Source organism: Stenella coeruleoalba (genome assembly GCF_951394435.1).
Source record: "Stenella coeruleoalba genome assembly, chromosome: 20".
In the NCBI taxonomy this organism is placed as follows: Eukaryota; Metazoa; Chordata; class Mammalia; order Artiodactyla; family Delphinidae; genus Stenella; species Stenella coeruleoalba.
The window spans coordinates 22409705-22424387 of NC_137166.1; positions in this window are offsets into that span (position 1 = coordinate 22409705).

Consider the following 14683-nt stretch of genomic DNA (forward strand, 5'->3'; position numbering starts at 1 on the left):
AAAATTAATGTAGTTTTCAGGTTTCCACCAAGTGAGTGCTTAGTTAGCACTGGGAAACCAGGTGGTCCTATCTAAAGAAGGGCACTGAAAGAAGAGAAAATCCAAATGGGTGGGATATCTAAAAGCAGAGGGAGACAGGTGAGGCAGAAATCTATGGCAGGCGGTAGCACTCCAAAGTTGAGAAATAACCGACTGTGTTAAGACTGAGGATATGGAGAGGGGGAAGGGTAAGCTGGGACAAAGTGAGAGAGTGGCATGGACATATATACACTACCAAACGTAAAATAGATAGCTAGTGGGAAGCAGCTGCATAGCACAGGGAGGTTAGCTCGGTCCTTTGTGTCCACCTAGAGGGGTGGGATAGGGAGGGTGGGAGGGAGGGAGATGCGAGAGGCAGGAGATATGGGGACGTATGTATATGCGTAACTGATTCACTTTGTTATAAAGCAGAAACTAACACACCATTGTACAGCAATTATACTCCAATGAAGATGTTAACAAATAAAAGACTGTATGTATTTGATGGATGTGTTTTGCTTTTCTTCCTCTGTGTGTCTTTGCAGGTATGTATATTTTGGGGGTGGAGAATCAGGTAGCAAGAGATGCCGATAGGTTTCTCAGGTCAGTGTTGAGTTATGTCTTTTCCCTTTTCCTTCTTTTTAAAATTTTATTTCTCCCCCCGCACCCTTTTTTTCCACTGCAGTATGTCCAGATCAGTAATATGTTCAGATCAGGTAAATGAAATAATCAACATATTAGGTTAAAATGTTGGATTTCAATGGTGTAGGCTTCTCAGTTTATGAAGATAGTCTTGTATTGTGCCAGAACCCTTGGAAAGATGACAGGCATTTTCTGTGAAGGAACAATATTAATGTTTTTCTCCTGAGAAGACTTTACTCATTTGCTCTATGATAAGTAGGTAAGGATGATTACACAGTTCCTTAGTGTGTGTGTGTGTGTGTGTGTGTGTGTGTGAGAGAGAGAGAGAGAAAGAGACATGTTTTCCTTCTTTCAAGAAACATAATCAAAATAGACAAATATTATACATGAAGTACATGTTAATACATATGATATGATATATGAAGTACAAGCTGGAGAGAGGACCAAAATGTTATCATTGGCTTTTGCCCCTTTTCTGCTCACTCTTTCTCTGTATAAAAATATAAAACATCAGGGCTTCCCAGGTGGCGCAGTGGTTGAGAGTCCGCCTGCCGATGCAGGGGACACGGGTTCGTGCCCCGGTCCGGGAAGATCCCACATGCCACGGAGCAGCTAGGCCCGTGAGCCATGGCCGCTGAGCCTGCGCGTCCGGAGCCTGTGCTCCGCAATGGGAGAGGCCACAACAGTGAGAGGCCCGCGTACCGCAAATAAATAAATAAAACATCAGTACTTCAAAGAAATCTATAGATCATTTTGTCCAACTATCTCACATTATATATAGTTGAGAAAATTGATGTCCCTAAAATTAAACTGACCTGTGGTAAGTCCTAGAGCAAAGAGCAGAACCAGGACTAGAATGCAGTTTGCCCAGTTTTCACTCCAGTATCCCATAAAGTGGTTTTCCTTAGAGACTTTAACCATGATCTACAATTACACTATAGCCAAAAATTTTACAAAGTGATCATTCAAGTCTCTGTGGCTCTTTATAAAACTAACTCCGAGGAAATGAAAATAAAATGTTTTAACTTTTTGTCATGTATAACTTGAATCAGGATGCTGCAGCATTTTTTACTTTCCAAAATAAATCCTGATGATGGCTGTTGAAAAACCATAATGAAATTCAAGAAGTTTTATTTTTTTTCTTTTATCTTTTACTGCCAAGCAAAAAGAATCTCTCACACCCTGCTAACATCTGCATGGAATCAGCTGCTATGGAATATAGGGGGATTAATAGAGAAATAGTAATTATAACAACAACAACAATAAAATAATAGTATTCGTTTTCTAGGGTTGCCATAACAAAGTACCACAAACTGGGTGGCTTATACAAGAGAAATTTATGGTCTCAAAGTTTTGGACATTAGAAGTCCAAAATCAAGGTATTCACAGTTTGCTTCCTGTTGAGGGCTGTGAATTTTTTCATTCTTCTCACCTAGCTACTGGAGGTTTTCTGGCAATCTTTGATGTTCTCTGGCTTGTAGAAGCATTGCCCCGGTAGCTGCCTTTATCGTCACAAAGTATTTCACCTACATGCCTGTATGTCCCCAAATTTCCCTCTTTTATAAGGACACCAATCATATTGAATTAGGACCCACCCTAATAATTTCATTTTAACTTGATTACCTCTGTAAAGACCAGAGCCCCCACTAAGGTCACATTCCATTTTACTGGGTGTTAGGACTTGGCTATATAAATTTATGCAGGACACAATTGAATCCATAAAAATACTAGTGACTGGGCTTCCCTGGTGGCCCAGTGATTGAGAGTCTGCCTGCCGATGCAGGGGACACGGATTCGTGCCCCGATCTGGGAAGATTCCACATGCCGCGGAGCAGCTGGGTCCGTGAGCCATGGCCCCTAGGCCTGCGCGTCCGGAGGCTGTGCTCCGCAATGGGAGAGGCCACAACAGTGAGAGGCCCGCGTACCGCAAAAAAAAAAAAAAAAAAAAAAAAAAAAAATACTAGTGACTAAACAACAATAACACTAATTATTGTTTTTCTCATCACAGGTAAGAATTCTTGAACACTTACCAGATAATATGCCAAGCTATATTGAGCACATTTAATAACAACAACTCTAAAACTAATATATTAGTAGCCTGATTTTATAAAAGGAAATAAAAGAGTTAATAACTTGCCCAGAGTCACACAACAAGCAAGGCAATTGTTTGCAAAAGGTGGCTGGTTTACCCCTCAAGGGACATTTGGCAATGTCTAGAGACATTTTTGGTTGTTATAGGAAGATATACTACTGGCATCTAGTGGGTAGAGACTAGGGATGCTGCTAAACTTCTTAAAATGCACAGGACAGCATCCTTTCTCCCACCACGAAGAATTATCTAAACCAAAGAAATATTGGTATACGAGTACAATCCAGGCTTTAAATCAAGTCAGACTAAGTCTAAGGTAAAGTTCTCAACTACAACAGCAGTGAGGAGTGGAGAGAGTCAATAGTGGGAGGACTTCTTGCCTGGGCAGGAGCTAGTGTTCAGAGTTTGCATGAGAACAGTGGCTTGAAAAGGTAGGTGTAGAGGCTTTCCTTCCCTTAAACACACCATTGGGTTGTTTTCTTCCAAACTAAATTTTTAAAATTTTATTTTGCTATTTTAATGTAGAAGTAATATTATTGTTCAGACAATATTTGAAAAATACAAGAGCAGAAAAATAAGAATCACTCATTTAAGTACTCAAAACCAGCCATTGCATACATTTAAATGTATTTCTTTCTAGGCTCTTTCAGTGCTAATTATGACACAGCTTTGGTCATGTTGCATGCATAATATAATTTGGTGTCTAACTTTTTAAAATTAACGCTAGTAGATAATATTTTTCTTCTATGTGAGATCATTATTTTGAACAACTTCATGTAGTTTTTTATATGCAAGTAACACATTATGTCAGTGTAGTAAAATGTCTTAGTTATTAGGTTGTATCCAATTTTTTCTTTCTTTTGTTTTCCTTTTCTTTCTATATTCCCTCCTTCCTTCACTCATTATATACAATTTATTTTTTATTATTATTACAATATTTGTTGCTTCCTACCACTCCATAGGATTGCCAGAATCGGGATTACTAGTACACAAATTGTTCTTTATTCATTTTGTCATATTATTTTTCCAAAGTGTTGCATTCACTTTTCTGTATCAGTTTTCTGCCCTCCTTTCCGTACTGAATATGATGATTTCGGGGTAGAAAAGCATATTTCATTTTCCTGGATGTTTTCCTGATTGGGGGAAGTTTTTCTGTGTTAGCCATTATATTTTTACAACTATATTTTGTGTGTTTTTATGTTTTTTATGTGTGTGAGGGAACATCCATGAACCTTCTATGCACCTTATTCATATTACATATTTTAACATTTTCCTGTCAAATTTAATCATTTTAGGCTGAGATCAATGTATTGTTTCTTCCATCACTATACACTTTGTGTAATATCTCATTATAAGCATAACGCAAGGGATTGGCCACATGCAGTTTAATTTTCTCTCCCTCTAAAACCTCACTACACTAATGGAAAAATGTGCGTAAAATCACCATTTACCCAATGACAATGAGACAGGTGAGAAGAAAAGAGCAGACAAATTTTTTCAACAAATTCAGCAGGTAGAATATAGATGGAGGAGTTGGAAATGTCACACTAGGACGGAAGGTAAAACATAAGTGGCTTCTGAGGAGGAAGACAGACTAGTAAGAAATTGGGCAGTTTGCCCTGCAGAACCCCTGAGGTGCTCAGAATTTGGAGGTGAATTGAAGAGGGTGTGAACACAGGGGAATTCTTTATACATTTTTTGTTTTTTACAAAGTGATTGACATTTCTCAGGTTTCCCCTTCATCCCACACTCCAGGCGATTAAATTAGTTCTTCCTTTCCCACTGACTTCCTCTTCACCGAAGATAAGAAGCCTGCCATGTAAAATATTTAATCAAAAGACCTGAACTCAGCCAAACTAGTTGAAATGTTAAGCTGAGATGGGGAGGGGGTGGAACAGTTAAATAAAAGTGAAAAAAGTATGGTCTATGTACTGTACAATGGGGCACGTTCATCATTATCCACCCTAATCACAAAATTCAGGAAGCATGGCTTATGCATACCAAAGCAGGAAATTAGAGGATTCTTCTGTAGAGAAACTGAATGACCCCAATTAAAAAATATATATCTATATATATATTATATACAGATATATATCTATCTATATCTTTTATATATATACTATCTATATCTATTTATATTTTATCTATATTTTTATATATATAAAATATATCTATATATAGAGATAGATATAGATGTATCTATATCTATCTCTGTATCTCTCTATATATAATATATATTTTTATATAATATAAAATATATAAATTTATATAATATAAATATATAAAAATATATGTTTATATATAATATATCTATATAGATATCTATATCTTTTATATATATATAAAAATATATATATATATCTCCACAAGACAATGGCAGGCACCTATAGACAGTAAACTGAGGACGCCTGGTCATCAATATATCCCCCCTTGCATGAAGTTTAGTGCTTCGTTGAATGAATAGACAAGAATTACCCGATATTTGAGGAAATCCTCCAACAAGAGAGTTGTTGGAGGATTATACAAACAAATAAGAAACTGATAGAATAAAAAGAGCAACTAAAAAACTTTAAAAATGAATGTTTCATATATAAATCAATATATATGTATATAAACTTCCTCCTTAATCACTAGAAAGTTTGAAAGATAATATTGAAAGAATTTATAAAGAGTAAGCCAAAATCATAAAGATATGGAAAGTAGAAGAGGCAAATGAAAAAGATTAATCAGAAGGCTCAACATTTAATTTAACAAGTTTCAGACAGAGAAAGTAAAATTAAAGGGAAGGAAAGGTCATTTAAGGATCAACAGGAGCCTAAAGAAAAACAAAACTATTACACACATACATAGACACACACACACGCACACCAAGCATACAACTGTGAAATTTCAGAATACCAAGGATAAAGCGACAATCCTTGATGGCTTCTAAATAGACTAAAAGGTCATGACCAAAATAATGTAAATGTACGTAGTATTGGACTTTTCAAGTAATACTGGATAATAAAATATATTGCAGCAATGCCTTCAAAATTCATAAGAAAAAAAATCACTTGCATCCTAGATTTCTATATCCAACCCAATTATCAATGAAGTGAGAGGGCAGAACATGGAAGGGCTAAAAATTGTTTATATAAATGGATATATATGTATATCCATTTATGGAAGTATTAGAAATGTCCTTAAATGAAATTATGTAATAAATTTAAATGAATGCATGGAATACAGGAATCAGAACTCCATATCAAGAGGATAGCAAATGGATATCCCATGATTCTGCAACCTCAAATTTTCATTGTAGATCTTGGAGAGAAGCACCAATACAAACTGCAGCATAAACACAAAAGGCTCTAGGAAGAATGTCTTAGGGGAATGCTTATGACAAAGTATGCTATAGGTTACAACATTGTGGGGGAAATATTGCTCAGTGTCAACTGAACAAGGACAAATGATAAAGAAGCACACATACGTAGGCTTCTTAGAGAGGGAATCACATGGAGACAATGATAACTGGTATGTGGGCTCCTGTTGCTCACTACTTTCAAGGTCAGAACACAGAGACCAAGCAGAATTGGATACTGGACTTTCGGAGAAAGACCCAGAGCTTTGTGCTGTGGGAACTTCAATATATCTGATTTGGGAATCATTAGCTCCTCACCTACCATCATCGGGGGCTCAATGTAGTAGAAATATAATGTGGCAGTACCTCATCTCTAGCCTTATCTTGACAGCTAAGCAATCTGTGGAATGAGTTTGAGTTTGAGTTTGAGTTTACAGCTCTGTGATGTGGTGAGATATGGCATGATCTCACTGTAAATGGTTAGAAGAGCACCATCCCCTCCCCTGGAGTGTTGGAGTGTTGGGATACAACCTTGTCACTGTTACAAGTACTTGGGTGTGTCTAAGTTCTGGAGTTTAGCAAGAGGCAAAGTTCTTTACTGGAAGGCCAAATGCAGGAGATCAGTCTTGGACAAGTTAATCCTTACACAAGTTAAAATATTAATTCTAAGAAGAATATAATGTTTAAAAATGTCTATGTAATATTTGGCTCAGTTATAAGTAAAATTTACATTACCATGCACACTATAGATTTTAAATGACAATTGTGATATAAAAGTATTAGCTGAATGATGATGGAGCAATGGGAAAGAGATATAAGAAGAACAAAAAAAGCATAAATTTTATAAATCAAGAAAAGTTAGTTTATTATATCTAATTTAGATAGATGGAATAAAATATTTTAGGAGACATCTAAATGAGTTGAACCTCACCACCTTATGGAAGTGAGACTGGGGAAGGGCTACCCTATGTTTTATTATAAATCCCCTGTTACTATTTGAGTTTTCACCTATATTCGTGCATTAACTTAGATGCACAAAATATAATAAAATATGCTAAAACAAAGTATATTGCACAGACATATTTTATTTATTTATGTAATAAATTTATTTATTTAGGCTACATTGAGTCTGTTGCTGTGTGCGGGCTTTCACTAGTTGTGGCGAGCGGGGGCTACTCTTTGTTGTGGTGCTCAGGTTTCTCATTGTGGTGGCTTCTCTTGTTGCGGAGCATGGGCTCTAGGAACGCGGGTTCAGTAGTTGTGGCTCATTGGCTCTAGAGTGCAGGCTCAGTAGTTGTGGCGCACGGGCTCAGTTGCTCCGTGGCATGTGGGATCTTCCTGGACCCGTGTCCCCTGCACTGGCTGGCAGATTCTTAACCACTGCGCCACCAGGGAACTCCCTTTGGACATATTTTAAAATGTTAAAAATCATGACGTAACTATCCACCCATGTGGACAACACAAATGTTAAATTTTAGATATTTTTCTAGTCATTGTATATATTTCTTTATGTCTCTGTTGTCTTACTGTTTATGATTTTCTAACTTGCTTTTGATATACAGCTTATGGTACATGTTTCATTATATTTAAAAATACACATATCAAATAGCATGCATGGATTTTGGGCATGGTCCATATAGCTCCTATTTCCACACTTTTCTGTGCTAGGTGTGGTAGGGATGGATTACATCAGTGGCTTCCCGTGCCCTCTGGCTCCCTGTTGAGTTTGGCCAATGGAAGCCAATATCAGAGGGAATAAGGAAAGTGAGGTGGAATAACTTATTTCACCAATTTATTTTTTCATGAGAAATTTGCCTCAGCTTGGTAGAGTCTTTGACCAAAGTTCTTAGTTCCTTTCAGCACAGCCATCTCTACCCTTAAATTGTGTTAACCTCTACCTACTCTAATTTATTTCAGACCAACTGAGGTAAGATCTCACTGTTATTATCTTTTTATGGTGTTTCTACATCTTGTCCACAACTTGTAAATAGTACCTTTAATAAACCCTCTTCAAATTACAATTTGAGAGTTCTATTTCCTGCTAGGACCTCTAGTGAAACAAACATGTAGTGCTAAATAATGGGGGAAAAAAAAAAGTACGATGTTTGAAAAAAAAAAGTCTTGCTCTGAAAATTGACTCAGACATTATCAAACTGTGTTGTCTGAACTCTCTTCCAGCCAGTTTCCTTATCTTTGAAATGAGAGATAACTCTTTTTCTTTATAATATTTTTTTATGAAGAATACATGAGCTAATCAACATAAGGGAACTAAATGCAGTACCTGGCATGGAGTCGATACTCAGTAACAACAACAAAAATAGGTAATTTTATACCATATCTCAACACTTCTCAAACTTTAACATACATGTGAAACAACTGACGATATTATTCAAAAGGAAAATTTTGGTTCAGTAAGCATGGGGTGGGTTCTGTGATTTCACATTTTTAATAAGCCCCCAGAAGATGCCAGTGGTTCCAATTCATAGAAAACACAGTGAATGGCCAAGTTCTGTATTATTCTACTTTTTTTTTTTTTTTTTTTTTTTTTGGCGGTAACGCGGGCCTCTCACTGTTGTGGCCTCTCCCGTTGCGGAGCACAGGCTCCAGACGCGCAGGCTCAGCGGCCATGGCTCACGGGCCCAGCCGCCCCGCGGCATGTGGGATCTTCCCGGACCGGGGCACGAACCCATGTCCCCTGCATCGGCAGGCGGACTCTTAACCACTGCGCCACCAGGGAAGCCCCAAGTTCTGTATTATTCTAAATGCATATCTATACGTGCTTTGGTAAGTATTCAATAATGTAAGAATTCAGGCATTTTTAAATACGTTTTTACGTTATTGTTACAAATTCTCATTTATATGGCAGGCTACTACTACCATTTCTTCAATACTGAGTTTACAGCAGCCACTAAGCTAAAAGTGGCTACCACCTCATTTAATTATTATAGCAACATTATAAGGCATGCATTGATTCCTTTGCTTCGGATGAGAAACAGAATGCGCAGAGTAGTTGGGTAACTTGTTAAAGTTTCCACCATGGGGAGATCTACCTGATTCAAAACGTTTGTTGGGAGAAGGATGATGCGCAGCATGAGAAAGTGTTGAGCGCCTCTTCCAGAAAGGACCCTATCTAGGTTGGGGGTGCCACTTACTATAGTAACTGTTTCTTTCCCTGAGGTCTGGGGCATCATTTGATCAGGTGAACATTTTCATGGCAACACAATGCTTAGCTGATGACATCTGTTCAGAAAAATTTTCTTCAGTTATCTATCTATATTTATATATCTGTATCTATATGAGATGTGAGGGAGGCTGGGCATCTGAAGCTCATTTTTGTCTATTTTAATTTCACCAGTCTTGTAAAGAAACCTGTCCCATAAATATGGTTGGCGCCAATGCTCTACTATCTATAACTGTCTAGGAATAATAGTAGTCTTCTCTCACAGCATTATCGGCTCATCCTTTTTCCAGTGCTCAGTCAGGGGTAGGGTAAGCTGTGCCAGCTGGAGCTCAGCACACAGAACTCATCCACTATTAATAAATAACTTATCAGGTACTCATTTTCATCCGGTGAAGCACCCATGCAGTGGTGGACTAAAATAAAGTGAAACATAGAATTCGGCTATATTCTCTTTTCTTACTTACACACAGCAAAACAAAGCTTACAAATAAACTTCACATGTCAAGGTTATTTCGTGCTGGAACATAAAAACAACTGAAATCACATTTCTTTTAAATGCATTTCCCATCAGTAAAATTACATTTATTTATTTTCATTTATGCAAAATATACCCTCATGCTTTGTTCCCAGTCGCTATTTATACAAGGAAGAGAAGACTTGGCCTTGAGAGGTATATTAAACGAAGAGCAAGGGATGGGCTTCGTAAGCCACACCTCAGGACCAAGTATGAGATAATAAGATATAACTCACACTTTTCTTTATTATGTGGCCAGTCTTGTTAAGTCACCCAACCTTATTGGACCTCAGTTCCTTCATTTACAAGATGAATGGGTTGGGTGAAATCAATAGGTTTCTAAAGTAGAGCAGAGCACTGGTGTGGTGAGATTATTTGTCAAGGGTTCAAGAAATAGTATAACAATAAAATAATCGTGGAAAAACTGCCAAGATTTCGGAATGGTTTACTTTAAAAAAATAATAATTGGATTCAATTTTTCACTGTAGGCTGGACTGGATATATTAAATAATCAGTGGCTGGCCATTCTGATATGGTTTCTAGGTGGGTAGCTCTATAATTAAAATGTCTAAAATTGTAAAAAATCTGAAATTTACCTGATCTAGGCCTGCAGTGAACCAAGTGATATTATCAGTATGTTCTTAATGAGTGTGGTGACTAGACATTACTGTAGTAATTTATACCCTTGCATTTTCGCCCAAATAGGTATTCCCCAGAGGTGGTGTTTGCAAATGTGGCTGTTATCTGTCATGCAGACAGAATGATTGAGAACCCCCAAACATCCCTACCCTTCCCCCTAGGGGTTTGGAGTTTATAAATCTGTGAGACAACTTTTGCAGAGGGGATATCTCAGTTGATTGTTTCTTTTCAGTTTGGCACTTAGGATGTACCAGGCATGGTGCTTGAAACTGGTGACACATGGATAAAAAGTCTGAGTACTTCCTGAAGAGGTTTACAGTCTGGTAGTGGAAACAAACAGAAAAAACAACCCCAATGTCTTACTGTAATAATAATGATAAGCTGCAATAGTGGAGCAGTTGAGAAACCTTGGGAGAGGGATTACCTAAAGAAATGGTGCAGGAGTTGTACCATATTATAGGAGGTGAGTTCTATATGATGAATATTGTAGGGAGAAGAAACTGTATAGATAGAAGCATAAAGGAGTGACAACATGAAAAAGGTTGGCCATAGAGAAGTAGTTTGTAATTGCGTTTGTAATTGCAAGGATGGTTTTTGGGTGAGAGACAATTAATTGCCCCTATGAGTATTTAGATAATTGAATTAAGAAAGTCCTTTAAGGAGAAGCTGACAATGAGGGCTGCTTTGGCTGCCCTTAATCTTCTGTCTATGGATTTGCTGTCAGAATTTAGTTGCTTTTAATGAATCGGGAACCTTTTGCATGTTATCTCAACCTAGAAGTATTATAAGTGTTAACACTACTGACATATTTACCACACATCCTGGGCCAGCTTTACTCTTTGAGTTGCAAGTTAAGATGCCCTGAAGTTGACAAGAAGAAGCTGCTTCCTTTGAAAAGACTGCGATGATGATTTTGGCTCTTCCAGGTCCATTCCTTTCCATCCCCTGCCCAAACACACTGGAAGGCCTTGAGAGCTAGTAAGAAGCCCTTTTATTGGAGAGGGATGCTGAAGAGCAGATAAGGCCCACTCTGGGATGGTGCTCGTTAAAGTCTTGTTTTAAAACAGAGATTTATCGTTTAGTGACCCCTTGAATCTCCCTTGTGATGAAAGAAATTTTCCAATGTTGAAGTATGGGGAAGTCATTGTGGCTTATATATGATTTAACATGAATTTTTTACTAACTAAAACAGCCTGTTTGTGGCCTATCAAACATACACTATACATCTGCTTTAATTATTAAAGAAAAGGGTGTGTGACCAGAAGTAAAGAATGTCCATGTTCAAAACAAAGATTAAATGCGTCCCTTCTTGGGATGTCAATGCTGGTACTCTTTTGATGATAAGACTCCCTTCCCAGGTGCCAAGGCCAGTTGTGTACATGTTGATCTGTTTTTTGTTTTGTTTTGTTTGTTTGTTTTTAAACCTTGAAGGAACGTATCCCTGACTTGTTTGATGTGCTTTGTTCTGACAAGATATAAAACTTCTGAAAACCATGCTTCTCCAGAGCAGTTCCTCGAAGTTATCTGAGAGGCTGTCTCCCAGGCTATAGTCGTTAGTTTCGCTAAAATAAAACTCTTTTTTATTCCTATTGTAGATTGTTTACTGACTATTTTTGTCGATAGTGGTTTAGACTGGACTGGAGGTCGGATGCTCAGAACAGAAATATGGGAAGGAAGCATCAAATGGCTTCTTGTGTAGCCCATGAGAGTGTTTCCCACAGTATCACAAAAGCTCAAAAAAGAGGTACTGAAAATATAAGCTGTAAAAGAAATCTTTCCCCCATTTCTCTGCATCTTCTTGCACAGCCCTGGGTAAATAGTAAGACTCAATAAATGCTTGTTGAATTGATAGTATTGGCATCTCACTCACTTTATTCTAATTAAATTTATCTCTCTAGGTGTAAAATGACTTTTCATTGAGCACATTTCAGATAGAAGTTTTTAGACACAGACAATGCAGCCACAAAATGAACTCAAATCCTGTTTGGTTTGATGGGTGCATTTTATTATCTGTCATTTGCTAGCAAGTAGATAACAAAAATCGGAAGCTTTTGTAAACACAAGGGGGATTAAAGTACAGCAAGCTCACCAACTACTTGTCATGCTTTTCAAGGAGATTTGGATGATCTATTTTGTTTTGTATTGTTTGCTTTGCTTTGTTGTAAAAGATTCGCTGGAGTATATCTGTTCTCTCAGAGGAACTAGGTGAAAGTAGCATTTGAGTATTTAAGAAAGAGCCTCAGGACATATAAATAGACTCATTTATCTAGAGAAGAGTCAGCTTTGGAAGATGTTCCTACTTACAACCCACTTTGATCACCTCCCCAATAGAGCTCCATTTCAGCTTAGCTGGTGAATCTTGGAAGCTCATATGTGTTTTGTCACAGCTGTGTGTGAAATATTATGTAATTAAATTTTACATTACATCAGTCCAACTGCATAATAAAATGTCATCTGGTTAATTCTAGTTTCCAAATGTCCTTTATAACCAACTCAGAGAAAATATTACATGTGATTCATACCACAAATTGTTATGTAGGCATGTACTAGCATATTTATGGTATTATACTACATGCCAAATGATGCATTAAATTCAAATATGGACATGCTAATTTCCCTTGCGTTGACAATATGAAGTTCTAAGCATTATTCTTTAATCAGAACACAACCAGTTCACTGAAGTCATAAAGTGGACTTCTCCCAAATCTGCTTGCTTCCTTACTTTTTCAAAGAAGTCAACTCAGGGGCTTCCCTGGTGGCGCAGTGGTTGAGAGTCTGCCTGCCGATGCAGGGGACATGGGTTTGTGTCCCGGTCTGGGAAGATCCCACATGCCACGGCGCGGCTAGGCCCGTGAGCCATGGCCGCTGAGCCTGCGTGTCCGGAGCCTGTGCTCCCCAATGGAAGAGGCCACAACAGTGAGAGGCCCGCGTACCGCAAAAAAAAAAAAAAAAAAAACTCAACTCATTAATTCTTCAAAGTATCAGGAGACAAAGGAATGTCATACACACACACGCATGTGTGTATGTATGTGTGTGTGTGTGTGTGTGTGTGTGTGTATATATATATATATATATATATATATATATATATATCCATAAATGTATTGTAGATTTCATAGTTCAATTACAGAACTGGGGATGCAGGGATATTTTGGAACAAATATTACTTGTCTGACTGTAAATGCTTTTGACAGTGTTCCATGTCAAAATCATTAGAAAAATAATACAGGTAAACAAATGACCTGGGTATAGAAAATGACTGGGATTTGGTATGGTATTTTTATCAGGCTGTCTTAAACCAGGAAAAAATGGAGATGATGGTGTTAAAGAGGTATTCCACTGTATCATGAAAAAAACCTGCCTTTAATTTTATCCTTTTCCAGAATTTAAAAATGATCTGGAAGAGAATAATGACATTAATTGTGCTTATATTAGGTCATGTAGGCATTGGACTATTTCCTTTATAAGTATTATCTAATTGATTATCACCAAACCGATTGTGATTGGCTTAATTTTTTTTCTGTTTTCAACATGAGAAAAACTGGGATCAGGCCAAGTATCAACATTATGATATAGGTGTAACTATTGAGTAAATTCCAAGATGAAATATAAGTAAGTTCACTTGGAGTGGACTGGGTACCAAGGATACGGTAGAACACCCATTAAAGTTATTTAAATGTATGGGTTTAACAGTGCCAAACTGCCAAACTATCAGCTCATTTATTTATTTAACAAAACAGAGAACCATTGTCAGCAGTTGCTTGAATATACTGAAAACAATGGCACTAGGGATAGTGGCCAAGGGGTATTTCGGGGAAGCTAGCACAAAACATTGTTTTAGTCACCAGGGATATAATTGTGAAAAAAAATAGACATGATCCACCTATCTTCTTAGAGACCTCACATATGGGGGTAGGGGGAGAGTTAGAACAATTAAAAAGTATACTTTTATGCAACGTGATAAGAATTAATAAGAAGAAAGGACAGGGTGCAAAGAAAGCTCCTAGGAGGGAACACCTAACACTGATGGGGTGTAATAAAGGCTTCTGAGCTAGTTATCCTTTATTTGCCTCCCAAGTACATTCTGTGCCCTTCTCTGCTCTGTCTTGCTCTATGATCTCCAAGGATGGTATCTCCTGAGCTCCCATGCTCTCTAACTTCTGTTGGGTTGACCAATACGAGGCACCCCCAGAAGATAAAAAAGCAAAAGGAGAGTTCAGGCATTATGCTTCAGCTTCCTTTCCTGCTTTGCTCTGTCTC